This window comes from Diabrotica virgifera, chromosome 6, assembly GCF_917563875.1.
Source record: "Diabrotica virgifera virgifera chromosome 6, PGI_DIABVI_V3a".
NCBI classification, from domain to species: domain Eukaryota; kingdom Metazoa; phylum Arthropoda; class Insecta; order Coleoptera; family Chrysomelidae; genus Diabrotica; species Diabrotica virgifera.
Genome location: NC_065448.1, coordinates 81,760,711 through 81,774,459, shown reverse-complemented (window position 1 = coordinate 81,774,459; position 13,749 = coordinate 81,760,711). Strand labels below are relative to the sequence as shown.

Below are 13,749 nucleotides of genomic sequence, written 5' to 3'. Positions count from 1 at the left end.
TAACAAATTTTCAGCTTGCTATTTATCAACTTTTTTTTCGTACGCGGGATCCAGACCTACCATATTATGGTGTCGGTACATCTCTACAGTATGACTGAGTTTTTTACCAAGAAATGAACAAAACTCTACACTCTATACAACTATACGTAATTTAGATGTGTACTGTGCATATGTGTTTCATGTTTTTGTAATTATAATGGAGGTTATTTATTAATTTTTACTATATTCTCCGGCTAACCCGGATTTTCGATAACCCGGATCGGCCGCGGTCCCGATTAATCCGGGTTATCGAGGTTCCACTGTAAATAAATAAAACACAAATATTTCTAACTTAATTTAGATAATAACTATATATAGGATACATATTAATAATACTAAAATAAGGACTACAAATATTTACAATAAATTACATACAATAATTATTGTATTTATATCCAATTTTAATTAAATTGTCCATTTTACTTTGAACTTAATTTTAAAGTTGGCGGGATTCAGCTATCACAGCACAACAAATTAAAGGCTGAATAATTGCTTAATGTCCAGCAAACGACGGCACTGTTGCCAGATTTACCTTTTTCCTTTTAGCGGGAATTTTAAAATTAGTCTAATGCCACTTTGATTTTAAAAGAGAGTTCTGTATTCTTAAATTTTAATGTAACCTTACTTTTACAAGTAATTAGGATTATTTTATTTATATGTAAATATTGAAACAAGTATTGTACTGTGTCATAATTTAAAACTCATGTTGCAGTGTTTCGAAAAAAAAAATGAAGCTCAAAAGAAATATACTTATACAGTACAAATTATTTTTTAATGGGAATGGAAATTTACGATTTCAAAGGTGAAAATGTGTTGGGATAGTATAGATGGACACTTTTCTATTTTAGTATTAAGTGGTTACATAATTATTCAGAATATTAATAAAATTACTAGTAATTTGAATTAGTTTTAATATGTATTATAATAGTGTATTAATTCTCATCATGTATCTGGCTAAATAGCTAAGCGCTAAAGCCGCAAAATAAAAAAAATTGAAAAAAACATTTTTAGTGGCCTACCACCTTTACTTTACCTGGGGGCGAGGCGAGTTAATAAATTCTATTTTCTTATTGCAGTCATTTTGTGACGGCTTAAGAAGTTACATAAATGATGTCTTTAGGCTGTGAAATTTTAACCGCAGAAAGACATCTTTATGACTTGTATTTACATGATATAGGGCTTTTCACTCAGTCATTTGTTTCAAGCTTCTGTCATGTGTTGTCTAATATTAATATATCTATGTCATATGTTAATTGATATTGCCAATGATACAAACCAAAGACGTATGACGTAGATATATTAATATTATGTGACACTTGACCGAAGCTTGAAACAAATGACAATCGATGAAAAGCCCTATTCAATAGGGCATTTCATTCACAGTCATTTGTTTCGAGCTTCTGTCATATAATATTAATATATCTACGTCGTACGTTATTGGTATATACCAAATGATACAAACCAAAGACGTATGACGTAGATACATTAATATTATGTGACTCATGACGGAAGCTCGAAACAAATGACAATCGATGAAAAGCCCTATTGGCGTCTGCATATCAGGATCCGGTAATACTATATTATTTATCTATGATCAGGATATTGCTGGGTGTACACAAGTAAACAACACTTTTTTGATTAAAAGGTTTATTTCATTAAATCAAAACTTACATGGATACAATTTAAATAAGATATTTTTTCTATTTAAGGCAATATAATATAAGATATATATTTTAGTATAACTCTCCTACATTAACAAGCTTTAACACATTCAGTGGCCATGACGTATGGGAAGCATCACGAAGGTTTTACGGAAGGTACTGACGACACATAAGTTATGTGAGTAGTACTGTGTAACTAAATAAATGATTTAAGTATGTGGTACCAACCAAGTGGAGCTTGTTCGAGATGGGCACCAAACATGTTAATCTGGTCATGCACAGAGACTTATACTATAATATGTTATATCTCATATTGCTCACTATTGTAATGAGTGAGCCTGCATACACGAACTATAATATATTATTATGGTTCTGTGTATGCAGGCTCACTCATTACTACTGTAGTGAACAATATGAGATGTAATATTATGAGATATACCTATTATATATTATGGTATAGCTCTCCATGAGTGCCAAGTTTTAAACTTAACTGATAACAACTAATGGATACCCTTTTATCCAAAATTTTATGAAAATTTTGAATGGTCATATTGGTATTAATTCCACAACCCCTTCCTATAACAATAGGCCCATTGTTAGATGTTATTGCAGTAGTTCTACTGGAAATACTTACTAAAATTGTATGTATCTGCATCACTTAGAAGTCTACCCAAAAAGCTCTTAATACTCTCTAAACCATCATTAATATATCTTGTATACATAATAGGATTTTTTTCAGAATCAGATATTTTATTAAGATTTACTTACCATGCCCTATCTATGTGCCAGGCACTTAACAGTCTATTAGGAGCAATACCCATTACATTTGACGAGGCATTGTAAAAGGTGTCGCTTATGCCTGATATGAAAACATTTGACTATACATATAATACCAACACAGACATGTATTTAAAAAAATTGGTAAATTAAAGTAGGTATCTTTTCTATTTGAAAATAAGAAAGCAGTACAAAATCCATTCCCAAATTCATCTTTTACTAATACTGTTATAAGTTCAAAGTCATAGGAATTGAGCCCATGAGTTCCATCTATTGCGATAAAGGATTTACCAAACTTAATCAACATTTCCTTTTGGCACAGTATTAAGGAAAATAAGACAAAAATCATAAATGTTAAATTCAGAATGAATATCCATTAGTATGCCCTGTTGTTTGTAAAATAATATTGGACATGAGTCTGTAAGCATTCAACCCAAAAATAAACACTAGTTGCATCATCATTGTACATATACCCATCTTTCAAATCAATGCGATAAGAGAGTTTAATGTTTGTGATATCTTTTCTTGTAAGTAAATAAATTCTTTTTAATTCGCCTCCTATGCTATTATGCTATCCTGAACAGTCTGAAGTTTACTAAAAAAGTAAAATATAGGTATAGGAGAATCAAACACACTAGTTTGAAATTGTAAACTGTAGTAAATATTCATGAGTAATATTTAAAAAGTGGTTTAGTGGTAAGATTCTTGTTTTAAATTATATTGTGTATATCGACGGTGGAAAGGCAGGACCTCATAACTGAAAAATTTGTATAAAATGAGTTACTTCGGTTTTCGCTTTAGAATAAGTGTATCAGCACCTATTAAACAGCTTTTAGAGCTGGGAAAGCCTTTTGGAAGCCTTCCGGAAACTTTCCCAGCTGTAATCGCTGTTTAATAGCTGCCGATACACTTATTCTAAAGCGAAAACTGAAGTAACTCATGTTATAAAATTTTTTCAGTTACGAAGTCCTGCCTTTCCACCGTCGATATGCAAATATTGTACTTACATTTTTGAAGAAAGTCTAAAAATAAACTTTGAAGAGATATTTATCTGATTTTGGTATTTATGTAAGTGCTCTTTATCATCCTCATGCCCGTAATGTGTTTTAAAATAGTTTCAATATTTTTAGATACTATTATTCCACTAGTACACCAAATAAACATTTTGCAGGATCCTTGGGATTTTAAAGCTCTTTCTCTATCTTGTTTTGTAAAATAATTTTTTGAGGATCACATACACCCTAATAGCACACGACGTCCTTTGGACGTCCAAAATAGGTCCATTTTTGGTCCTTACGTCCATGGACTATAAACGGACGTCCTTTGGACGTCCCATTTTGGACGTCCTTCGGAAGGAATAAATATGGACGTCCGACGTTGGACGTCCTTCGGACGGAATAAATATGGACGTCCGACGTTGAACGTCCTTTGGACGTCCATACTGGACGAAATACGGACGTTTTATGAACGCGTATATATTATATTGGACACATTATACCAATTACGGGATCAAATAGCAAAATAATTCAATAAAATATTAACTTACGCGTTAACTTTACGTTATGAAATACAGTCAAACCTGTCAGTAACGGCCACTAAAATGAAAGAACTATTGGCCGATATAGAAAGGTGGCTGTTATTGCCAGTTTTTGTAGTCTAGATATACAGTAAAACTTGTGTTACTGGCCACCTGATAAAATCGGCCACCTGTACTAACGGCCAGTTTAAATATTCCCCAAACCAATTATATCTAGACTACAAAAACTGGCAATACCGGTCACCTTTCTATATCGGCCAATAGCTTTTTCATTTTTAGTGGCCGTTACTGACAGGTTTTACTGTAATTGGTTTGGAGAATTTTTAAACTGACCGTTAGTACAGGTGGCCGGTGTTTGCAGGGGGCCGGTAACACAGGTTTTACTGTAGTTTAAATCGAAAAGATTAAATCTTAATTCAAAATTGTATATACAATTATTACAATTATAAACAAACTATATAGTTTAATATCCAAAAAATGTTTTTGATTTTATGTAATGTAATGAAAATCTTATTTGTAAATTATTGGTTACAATGTTTAACAATAGGAAATATTCAAGAATAAATAAAATAAAAGTTTAATCCTAACAACACAAAACATTCCAGGAATGTAGGTACTACCGTTCTATTCCGTGAACATCTATCTGATTAAATTATGGGTGGAAAGTTACCACAAGATATTCTATGAACATAGTACAATGTCTTCCTGGAGGGGTAAAATTTTCCATTACAAGATTTTAAGAGAGGCCATTTATTGTACTGTTCAATTTGCGTTCATTTTCAAATTTGCCGCGCGAGTATCTATGTAGCGTCTCGTGGTCATTGGTCATCACATTTCATTTTCATAACATAACCGATAACCTAAAAATTTAGTAAAAAAGTAAAAATTTTGATTGGAAAAAAATGCATCGATAAGGGGGTGTGGGAAATGGAAATTAGTGGCTTTTTTGCTGTACTGTCTGCTAGTTTTTGCTCTGGGCACTGGCTAGATCTCTTGTTTAAACAATTTTGTAAGTATTATAAAATCCGTTTTCAATTTTCTTTATTCTTTATGAAACGAATCATTTATACATGCATATTATTACCTGTAAATAGGTACCTATTTCTTTTGATTTTTAATTGTAAAGAATAGAAAAATTACCGTTCATTTTAATTTTTTTTTAGAATCAGCTGAAAGTGGCCTACAAAAAAAAACCAAGAAGGAAATGTATAGCCTTGTGTCTATGAAAGGCAAAAGAGAGATATAAAAAGTGTATTGGCTAGTTGGAAGAAAGTTCACATTGTCCATGCATAATAAGTTATTACATTATCAACAAATATCAAGAAGATAGCAGGGTCACGAGCATCAACTTCATGAGTTCAAGAATATCGAGGAAATCCAGCTCCTCGATACTACTGGGCAAACTAGAAGATTGAAGAGGACAAATCCTTTTGAACTAGTTTGAGTGATAGGTGATAGTGAAAAACGGAGCATAGTGCTTGTGTGCTGTGCCTGTGTATGTTAGAATAGTGCACGATCTTGTTAGATTAGATAAGAGACGCTATGGGGTAAGCTCTTCATTTTAAGAAACAGTAGTAATTTAGGTTAAATTAAAATTGCTCATTGGTCAGTTATGACCAGATTGTTTTTTTATGTTTGGCAAAAAGGACTTAAGTCAGAATTGCACATTGATAATGTTTTGATGATTTCTGGACCAGAAAAAAACTGTTGTAGATGTAAACTGTATGTACAGTAGAATCTACTACAGTACTGTAGAAATCATCAAAACATTATCGATGTGCAATTCTGACTTAAGCCCTTTTTCCCAAACATCAGAGAATTGTAATGTACAATAATTCTCCTATCTGCTTTTTCATGAATTTTGTAGGAGACGAAAAACCATTTTTAGGATCATCTGCTTTCACATGTTTTGTAGTAAATAGATAGTTGAATTTACTACAAAACATGTCAAAAAATATATGAAAACATGAGGTGACTATAAAAAAAGTTTTTAGTCTCTCTTACAAAACTCATGAAAAAACAAATCGGAGGTATGTCACATCAGTGACTAAGAATGTCTAAAAAATATACTTTGATGTCCCAAGAACCAAATATAACCTACAGTCCATCTAATTTACTTACTGTTGCACGTCATTATCTACGCCAGAGATCTAAGTTGACATAGTTGCCAAAGTATAAAAAGATCCTGAATCCATTTTAAATCAAATATGTCACATAATTATTGTAAACGTGGATTATACAACAAAACAAATTAATATTCAATGTAAATAAGTAAAAACTTAAGAAATAGAGAACAAGAATTAAGTTATAATCTTTTAAGATTTGCAGTGCAAGAGTTTTTGCACTGCATTGTTAATAATTAAAAAACGGCTCCGAACTCTTGGCAAAAAGCCGGTAGGTTTCTTTGTATAAGTATGTCTACAATAACAACTAAAAAAGTTGTCAGATACCTCGATTATTCCAAGTCGTTATAAAATTAGGTGAAATTTATATTTTTATAGTAGAGGATCTTTTTATAGTAAAGTAAATAATAAAAACAGTAAATATAATAAATAAAACAGATACTTATAGTAAAGAATATAAACAAATATGAAGTGTCATCACCGTAACTGTCAAATAAATGTTACCAATTTATTCTAAAATGTCACCTTCGTTCGATTACAGTTACAGTGTGATCCGAACAAATCTGCTTCATAAAAACGCTTTATAATCCATTTATACAAATTAAATGAAACATATTATTGTGTATTTCTTTAGGTTAACATTAATAGAAATCTTCACATATTATTCGGCAAAGTACTCGGCAAAGTGATTCTAAAAAAGAACACACCTACCGCCTAAATATTTCGTGTTGGTATCATGCAACCTCACAGGCTACGACGCGGATGACGCGCAACAGTTAGTAAATTAGACGAAGTATGTAGATATATACAGGGTGTAACAAAAATACAGGTCATAAATTTAATCACATATTCTGGGACCAAAAATAGTTTGATTGGACCTAACTTACCTTAGTACAAATGTGCACACAGGAAAAGTTACAGCCCTTTGAAGTTATATATATATATAATAGGTCTGTTCGTACAGGAATCACTGACTATCAGCAACTGCACGACGCATGCATGTTTCAATTGTGCGAACGCTAATATTGAAACACGCATGCGTCGTGCAGTTGCTGATAGTCAGTGATAGTTTCTGATTCCTGTACGAACAGACCTAATAGCACCAAGGGTCTTAGAGGCCCATGGCTTGAAAAGTTTGTTTTTTTTCTTCATTTTCACGTTTCTTTATGTACTGAGATCTTCTCTGGCTTGATATGTGATTTTTCTCCATTCCTTCCTGTTATTCATTTTTCTTTTCTGACCCTGTAGCACCATTCTTTCCAAATCTTTTTCGACCTCTTGCTTCCATCTATTTTTCGGCCTTCCTCTTCTCTTTCTTGAAGCTGTAGTGTAGTTTAGTACCATTTTTGGAGTCCTCGTGTTTGGCATCCTTTCAATGTGACCTCGCCATCTAAGTCTCTGTGCCTTTATCATTCATTTGAAGTTACAAGATGAAGTGATTTTTTCCAATATATCGAAAACTATTAGAGATTTTTTATTGAAAATGGACATGTGGCATTATTATGGCAGCAGTATCTTACGAAAAAACTATAGTAAAATTTGGACACCCCATAAAAATTTTATGGGGGTTTTGTTCCTTTAAACCCCCCCAAACTTTTGTGCACGTTTCAATTTAATTATTATTGTAGTACCATTTAAACACAACGTTTTAAAAACTTTTTTGCCTCTTATTGCTTTTTCGAAAAGTCAATTTTTATCGAAATATTTTGAATATTTGTCAAATCCACCACATATTTGTATATGGTTAAGTACGATTATGGAGACTTGGTAATAATATGCAGACTTATTTATGCTTTACATTTTTAGGGATATTTTGAACCATATTAAAAAAGAAGCCAGATCTCGATAAAATGTGCCTTATCGAAAAAATACAAAGAGGCAAAAAAGTTTTAAAAACATTCTGTTTAACTAATGGTACCTCAGTAATAGTTTAATTGGAACGTACACAAACATTTGGGGGGTTTAAAGGAACAAAACCCCCATAAAATTTTTATGTAGACATGTTAAAAAAGAAGTCGCAACTCGATAAAAACTGCCTTATCTGAAAAATACTAAGAAACAAAAATATTGAATTTAACTAATGGTACCACAATAATAAAATTGAATTGGAACATACACAAAAGTTTGGGAGGATCTAAGGGATCAAAACCCCCATAAAATTTTTATGGGGTGCACAAATTTCACCATAATTTTTCTTTAAGATATTCCTGCCATAATACTGCCACATGTCCATTTTCAATAAAAAATCGCTAATAGTTTTCGATATAATCGAAAAAATCGATTTTCATTTTGTAATTTCAAAGGGCTGTAACTTTTTTTATGTGCATATTTGTACTAAGGTAAGTTAGGTTCATTCAAACTATTTTTGGTCCCAGAATATGTGATTTAATTTATGACGTGTATTTTTGTTACACCCTGTATATACAGCCGATTACGCACCACCTTAAAAATTGGGCATTTTTGATGTCTCGAATTTCCTAAACCTGTTGTTGCATCTAAGTGATTTTTTTATAATATTCTAGCCTAGGCCCTAGGCTATAGGTTAAGTACCTCCTTATGCTTGTCATGCACGGGGAGCTATACTGTAATATATATTATATCACATCGCACTCTATAGTAATGAGTGAGCCTGCACATATGGAACCATTTGTTTTCTGTCTGCAGGCTCACTCATTACTATAGAGAGCGATATGATATAATGTACATATATTACAGCATAGCTCCCTGTGCATGACAAGCTTAAGGAGGTAACCTATAGCCTAGGCTATAATATTATAAAAAAATCACTTAGATGAAACAACAGGTTTAGGAAATACGAGACATAAAAAATACCCCATATTTAAGGTGGTGCGTTAATTTCTTGGAGAAGTGTATTGTAATTTAATGTAAATAATGTAATATCCAATAATTGTAATTTAATATAAGATGTAATATAAGTTCCTTAAAAAATATATTTTTTATTTCCCACGACATTAGATGGATGTTCGACAGCAAGACATTGGACCAAACTGGGACGTCCTATGAAGGTCCAATTGACGTCCACCGAACGTCCCTTCGGATGTTAAGTGGACCTCCATTGGGCGTTTGGTAACGTGGCATTTGGACCAAAATTGGACGTCCTGTTAAGGTCCAATTCACGTCCCCTAGAATGTCCGGTTAAGGTCCAATTTACTTCCGATTAAGGTCCAATTTACGTCCGATTAAGGTTCCATTTACGTCCGATTAAGGTCCAATTTACGTCCTATTAAGGTCCAATTTACGTCCGATTAAGGTCCAATTTACGTCCGATTAAGGTCCAATTTACGTCCGATTAAGGTCCAATTTACGTCCGATTAAGGTCCCATTTACGTCCAATTAAGGTCCAATTTACGTCCTATTAAAGTCCAATTTACGTCCGGTTAAGGTCCAATTTACGTCCGATTAAGGTCCCATTTACGTCCCATTAAGGTCCAATTTACGTCCTATTAAGGTCCAATTTACGTCCGATTAAGGTCCAATTTACGTCCGATTAAGGTCCAATTTATGTCCGATTAAGGTCCAATTTACGTCCGATTAAGGTCCAATTATTTCGAACTTCCAATTTTCAAACTAATGATATTCTGCAACAATCAATAGATGGTGTAAAAAGATTAGCACCTCATGCTAATACAGCAAGTTGTGAAACTGTAGTACCTTTAATACATTTTGGTATTTTACCAACTCCTCAGTTAAATCCAACTAATGACAATACAAATTTTCAAAATACTTGTGCATATTATAGTGTTGTAGCTAATCTCACTGTAGAATTAAATTTAGATTCTGTATTTCCTCTTGGTGCAGAATGTTACTCAACTCCGTTGGAAACCGAATTTCTTAATCCTATAGCTGGTTCTTGTAATTATACTGAAATTCGTCCATTAGCTTTACCATTAGATGGATGTTCGACAGCAAGACATTGGACCAAACTGGGACGTCCTATGAAGGTCCAATTGACGTCCACCGAACGTCCCTTCGGATGTTAAGTGGACCTCCATTGGGCGTTTGGTAACGTGGCATTTGGACCAAAATTGGACGTCCTGTTAAGGTCCAATTCACGTCCCCTAGAACGTCCGGTTAAGGTCCAATTTACTTCCGATTAAGGTCCAATTTACGTCCGATTAAGGTTCCATTTACGTCCGATTAAGGTCCAATTTACGTCCTATTAAGGTCCAATTTACGTCCGATTAAGGTCCAATTTACGTCCGATTAAGGTCCAATTTACGTCCGATTAAGGTCCAATTTACGTCCGATTAAGGTCCCATTTACGTCCAATTAAGGTCCAATTTACGTCCTATTAAAGTCCAATTTACGTCCGGTTAAGGTCCAATTTACGTCCGATTAAGGTCCCATTTACGTCCCATTAAGGTCCAATTTACGTCCTATTAAGGTCCAATTTACGTCCGATTAAGGTCCAATTTACGTCCGATTAAGGTCCAATTTATGTCCGATTAAGGTCCAATTTACGTCCGATTAAGGTCCAATTTACGTCCGATTAAGGTCCAATTTACGTCCCCTAGGACGTCCGATCAAGGTCCAAATTACGTCCGATTAAGGTCCAATATACGTCCCCTCGGACCTTAGATGGACGTCCAATGGACGTTCGGTAGCGCGACATTTGGACCAAAATAGGACGTATAAAGGACGTTCCTCGGACGAAAACGGACGTCCAATGGACGTCCCTAAAGTCCGTGAAGGACGTCCAATGGACGTCCATTGGACGTCCTTGTGCTATTAGGGCATATACATTCATAATAAGATGTTTCATGTTCTTGTTCTCTTCCTGTGCCATCCATACAGTGCAAATCTAAAAAAACAACATAACAGGTGATTACATGGGCAGTTATAGGTACTACTTACAGCTTACTTTGTATCTAATCTATTATCTAGTATTACTCTATTAGTATCTACCTACATAAAACTATCTTTGAAATCTAAATTTTTGATATCAACATCAACCTTAATACTTAAAAAATAAATAATAATGTGGAAGTTACACGTACCTACCTAAAAGTTTTTGAATTGCAATTTTATCAACTGGAAAAGACTGCAACATAATGAGTTTGAAACCATGCACTGTTATCCTTAAGGTGATACAGTAGCAATCAACAGGTAGCCAAAACGCGTTCCAAGATTGTGGCTGTAATTTTGAATATTTTTTCGAGATATTTGGCACACGTATTCGTAATATAATAAAGAATGGCGGTACAGAGCCCAATTTGAAAAATATATTAATATGTGGAAATTACTCTGTAATTAAATACAATATTAAAAAACGAGCCTGTACCGCCATTAAGAAGAACAAAAAAATACACTTTCTTCAAATAAACTTTTTTATCCGATGACTAGATTTTGTGTCATTTTGGAACTACTAAAATGTTTTATTTCATTAGTAGTTCCAAAATGACACAAAATCTAGGCATCGGATAAAAAAGTTTATTTGATGAAAGTGTATTTTTTTGTTCTTCTCAATGGCGGTACAGGCTCGTTTTTTTAATATTGTATTTAATTACAGAGTAATTTCCACATATTAATATATTTTTCAAATTGGGCTCTGTACCGCCATTCTTTATTATATTACGAATATGTGTGCCAAATATCTCGAAAAAATATTCAAAATTACAGCCACAATCTTGGAACGCGTTTTGGCTACCTGTTGATCGCTACTGTTTCCTCTTAATCAAAGAATACATATCTCTCAGATATGTATTCTTTGCCTTAACCCTTTCAGCACCAGTGGACGTACGACGTACGTCCACTTACTATACTTCAGGACGTACGACGTACGTCAAATTTATTTTATTACGTTTGAACTGTTTTTATTTGGATTTTTTGCTTACACTGAAAAAAACGTTTCAAAATAAATAAATATATACTGTGGAACCTCGATAAGTCTGATTAATCGGGACCGCGGCCGATCCGGGTTATTGAAAATCCGGGTTAGCCGGAGAATATGGTAAAAATTAATAAAATACGGTACTCTTACAGATAAACTTAATTATAATTGCCAAAAAAATGAAATACTTATGTCCAGTACATCTAAATTACGTACAGTTGTATACATTATTGTTTATTTCTTGGTAAAAAAACTCAGTCAAAGTGAAAACATTTTTATTTTATCTGATGAAAATCGATCCAGGTTAGGCCGATGCCACATTATGCGTTTTGACCGGATGCGGTGAAAACGCATTTGTTTCCAACGCAACCGGACCGACCTGTCACACTATGCGTTTAGTCTGGTGCAGTTTGTAAGCGCGTACCGATGACTCAAAACGCATCCGTTTCCAACGCAACCGGAGCAATCTGTCACACTATGCGTTTTGACCGGATGCGTTTTTGCCGCATCCGGTGAAAACGCATAGTGTGACAGATCGGTCCGGTTGCGTTGGAAACGGATGCGTTTTGAGTCATCGGTACGCGCTTACAAAGTGCACCAGAGTAAACGCATAGTGTGACAGGTCGGTCCGGTTGCGTTGGAAACGGATGCGTTTTCACCGCATCCGGTCAAAACGCATAATGTGGCATCGGCCTTAGCCGGACTTCCGGGTTATCGGAGGCCGACTTATCGGGGTTCCACTGTAAATAAATATTGAAAATTAGTATCTGTCTTCAATTATTTAGTTCAGTCACAGTTTAGTATATCGTGGGTCGACCCCTTTTCAAACAAACAATTTTGTCCAAAGATTAGACAGGTAGAAAAGACCGTTATATTTAGTAATAGTTAACCAGAATTAGTATGTACATTTTGGGAAAACCTATTTTATGATTGATAAATACTGTGTCATTAGATTTCAGGTATATTTATCCAAAATTTGAATAAAAGTAAATAAACTTTCCAACAGGTAAACACTGAATTAGTTCCAGATAAGAATGTATATTTTGCAGGTACACAGTTTCTTGAGGATTAAATTAATAATCCGGAGGAAAGTTTATGTTAATTTATGAAAATTTTTATAAAATCAGGGTTTCCAGAGTTACGGAGGGTGAAAAGTGGAGGTTTTCGATCCTTTTTATATTTTTTGGGCAATTTATAATATTATTACTAATGAAAGGAATTTTCTTTAACACGATTTTGTTTTGTAAATAAAATTTGTTATTTCAGTGGCCGATGGTGATAAGCCCTTGAAGAAACGTCAACATCACCACCTAAAATCATCATCAATTGCCAAAAAAATATAAAAAGTATCGAAAACCTCCACTTTTCACCCTCCGTAACTCTGGAACCGTTGATTTTATAACAATTATGCATAGGATCTCTTTTGTTTTAAAATTTATGTAGAACATTTTTGTATAGAACATTGTTTACGCTAAAGCGTAGTTTTAGAAATATTGACGAAAACGTAAAAAACTACTAATTTACCGACATCTCCCCCATCTCCCTCCCCCCTAAACCGGACGCTCAAAATGGTGTAACTTTTTACTGAACAATATGTGGACCATATAGAACAATTTGGTGTTGGAGGAAAAATTTTACTTTGGATGTCTGGGTTTGGCCTCTTTTTGGACCAATAATTATACCATACTACCTCCGTAACTTTGGAACTGTTCATTTTAGAAGGATTATGCATAGAGCCTTTTTTATTTCAAATTTAATGTG

The 13,749-nt window shown here is 33.8% G+C and overlaps 2 long non-coding RNA genes across 2 annotated transcripts; both read left to right on the top strand.

Annotated features, from left to right (window-relative positions):
* The first annotated feature begins 4,660 nt into the window (after nt 1-4,660).
* On the top strand, nt 4,661-7,648 carry LOC126886491 (uncharacterized). The gene is made up of 3 exons (XR_007698638.1): nt 4,661-5,023; nt 5,178-7,087; nt 7,238-7,648. It is a non-coding gene; the product is annotated as an uncharacterized LOC126886491 (long non-coding RNA).
* A 1,538-nt stretch (nt 7,649-9,186) lies between these two features.
* LOC126886492 (uncharacterized) lies at nt 9,187-10,923 on the top strand. The gene is made up of 3 exons (XR_007698639.1): nt 9,187-9,496; nt 9,585-9,694; nt 10,345-10,923. It is a non-coding gene; the product is annotated as an uncharacterized LOC126886492 (long non-coding RNA).
* The last annotated feature ends 2,826 nt before the right edge of the window (nt 10,924-13,749 follow it).